The 3217-nt window shown below is 32.9% G+C and overlaps 1 pseudogene; it reads left to right on the forward strand.

Moving 5' to 3' along the window:
* Positions 1–2040: 2040 nt before the first annotated feature.
* LOC149181273 (cytidine deaminase 1-like) lies at positions 2041–2984 on the forward strand (annotated as a pseudogene).
* The last annotated feature ends 233 nt before the right edge of the window (positions 2985–3217 follow it).

Here is a 3217-nt window from a genome sequence, read left to right on the forward strand (position 1 = left end):
TAAAAAAAAAAAAACTTTTTTTTAATTCTCTTTTAATAAGAAAAAAAGAACACTTTCACGAAATATTTTAAAGAGCTTTCTTCAATATTCTTTAATCTCTCCAACTTAAAAAGAAAAATAACTAACCTTTAATATTTATGACAACATCTTTGGGTAAAAATATTTAGTTTGGTTTGCTTACCCTTCCTTGGTCAAATCGAAATATTAAAAATTGTTAATAACGAGTATTAAGTCAAACTAGTTGTTATATTCTAATGGCGAGTTAGTTTCTCTCTTCATCTATTTATTTCTTTGTCCATCTACTTATTTCTTTGCGTAGATCTTATTCCTCATTCTGTCTTGAAGATGAACCACACTGGTTGGTTCGAAACGTGTTGACGAGATTGTCTCCTACGTGATTTTTATCGAAAAATATTATCATAAATATTATGGATCACAGAAGTCTGAATTCAAAAAACACCTTTAATATTTTGAAATATTTTATAAGCTATTCATAAACCTTTAAAAAGCTTTCCTAAACAAATCTTGAAAAAACCATAAATGTATGGTCTTTAATTTTAAGTTTTAAAATATAAAAAAATATTTTGGATTTTTCCACAAGTCTTTATAAACGTCTATTAATCTTTTCACTTCTCATTGGCTCAGAAAGAAATCATTTACCGAAAATGGCAACGGCGGTGGTTCACGGAAGTTGTGGGAAATCGTTGGGTTGTTGGTGGTTCTGAGGTCAATACCTGCCCGCAACTCTTAAGAATTTTTTTCTCCAACTGAGAACCAATCGGCGTACCCAAAGTGGCCATTTCTCTAACTTATTTTAAGTTGCTTATAACCCCTTAAAAATATGGATTGTAGCTAGAGTTTTTTTGTTTTAAATTAATACTTTTCAAATATCCTAGGAAGTCATTAATGTTTGAATTACTAGGAAAATATTATAAGTCATTAATAGTAATTTTGTATATATGTATATAATTTTTGTATATATTAAATACTATAAAAAAAAATTACCATATATTTTTGAGCCCCTGTACATGCTAAATGCAGTGCATTATTTTTTCCTGGTGCTAAAAAAACCCTTTAAGGAAAAAATTTCAATGCATTTTGGGGGAAATTATTGGTGAAAGTCTCTAGATTATTTTGAAGAGTGCTTTTATATTTAATGACCTCTTTAGTTGAAGGGAAGTGTAGATGAAAATTGGGTTATTTCTATTGGATTTCTAGTTTTTATTATGTGAGTTATTTTTTAGTGAATGTGTTTTAACTTAAATAATTTCTTTGTCATCAGGGTTATTGATCTGGTTGTGTTGTTTGTAGAGTTTTATGGTGTCAATTTTTTAATTTTTATGGGGCTGAAGGAAATTCGTAGCCGTTGGTAAAGTACTTAAAAATCTATCATTCCCTTAATGTATCCTTCCAATTTCCTAGCCAAGCAAGTAGAGCAAGAGCATGATATCTAGCTCCTAGCTAAGCAAGTAGGACACAACCTTGATATCTAGCTCCTAATAGCTTTACCGGACATTGAATAGCTATAAAATTTAGAACATAACACATATGGATTTTAGTTATTCTTCTTTCGACAAATCTTATGCAATAAATAAGGTTTGATTTACGAAAAGTATTTCGGTAGAAATCACATAACATAATTTGTTAGAAGGTATCATATTTTCATCTTTTCTTGTTGTCAGGTGAGTTGCATTGTGTTTTAGGGTCTTTGTGGAAAATTTCACTATTCCTTTGGTAGATCTATTTTTTTCTTTGGTAATGTTGAATTTAATACTCTTGTGTGGAGATTGAGAAGGTTGTCTTTGTGTTCTTGGGCCCTATTTCAAGGTATGTGCTAAGGTTATGTTTTGATTGTTAGTCTATAGGCTTCCCTTGTGAGGTAATGGTTGCATTTCTCAAAGCACCTTTCTGGTTCATTCTCTTTGATAAATTAACAAGGGTGCAATTTTAATATCAGACATATATTGTAGGTTTTGCTCAGATCTAAAATTATCCAAACTCTCTTCAAAGATGGATTGAAACTTTGATGGTTTCTCAACAATGGGAGGCATCTCACCTTTTTTGATCAAAGCAAATGAGGTTCAGCATTTGTGTAAAGAAGTAGGTTTGTTAGAAATAAAGTATCTTGCTATATTGGTAAAGCCTACTCAACTTCTTGCAAGGGTTCCCATCTCCATATTTTGTGTGCGGAGTTGTTGGCCTTGGAGCAAGAAGACACACCTTCGAGGGGTAAATTTGGATTATGAAGGTCTTCCTCTGAATCATTTTGTTCTTGCTGAGCCATTTCTGGTATCCAATGCAACGCAACATGGAGAGGACCAACTTAGATTCCTTGGTGTTTAAACAACCCCACGTGGACATTGTAGGAATTTTTTGCAAGATGTTTTGGTGAGTCTCATATTGAAATATTGATAAGTAATTAGCATTTCAAGACCTAGTCTCTATTGTATTTCCTTCCCCACCGATTTCGTCCAGGTGATTTGGAGGAAAGCATGCTACCTGTTTTTCAAACTCAATTTAATGGCTTGGGTTTGCAATCTGTGAATTCTCTTCAATTGAATCCTAAGTGTAATGATGGAGATGTAAAGGAATATACATTGAACTTGCATATCGATGATGGGGATGTAAAGGATGAATATATCCACAACCCTTCAAGCTCTGAATGTTTGCATCAACTCAAGCTAGTAGCTCTTAAAGCCACAAACTTGTCACGTGCTCCATATATTAAGTGTCCTTCTGGAATCGCTCTGATGACAACAAAAGGAGACGTTTGTACAAGATTTTTTATTAAATTTGCAGCATTCAACCCTATCATTTCTCCCTTGCAAGCTGGTATCATTACATTTCCTTTTCAGGATGGAGGAAACTATGAAGATATTGTTCAAGCGATCCTTTTCGATAAGGAAGGAGTTGTTTTTCAGCAAGGTGATACCATTAAACTTGCTCAAATCTCTAAAGGCATCACCCATATGCTCGTAGTGTAAGAGGATACAAGAAAAATAAAGCAAGTCCCATCATGAACTCCTGCCTCTGGAGTTTTGGTGTTTGGAATCAATTTGTAGTAGTCCCACTCATGTTCTACTAAAAACTTTTCCCAAATATTATTTTCATCCATTCAACTATTACAAAGAATGATTTGATCACATTGTTATTCATTTCCATCACTCTTAGTCATTTCCATTTAAGATTAGTCAAAGGGTCTACATTGATTACATCA

This window comes from Pinus tabuliformis, chromosome 3_2 (assembly GCF_031772625.1).
Source record: "Pinus tabuliformis cultivar Carrire ecotype Pingquan chromosome 3_2, CPIR1, whole genome shotgun sequence".
In the NCBI taxonomy this organism is placed as follows: domain Eukaryota; kingdom Viridiplantae; phylum Streptophyta; class Pinopsida; order Pinales; family Pinaceae; genus Pinus; species Pinus tabuliformis.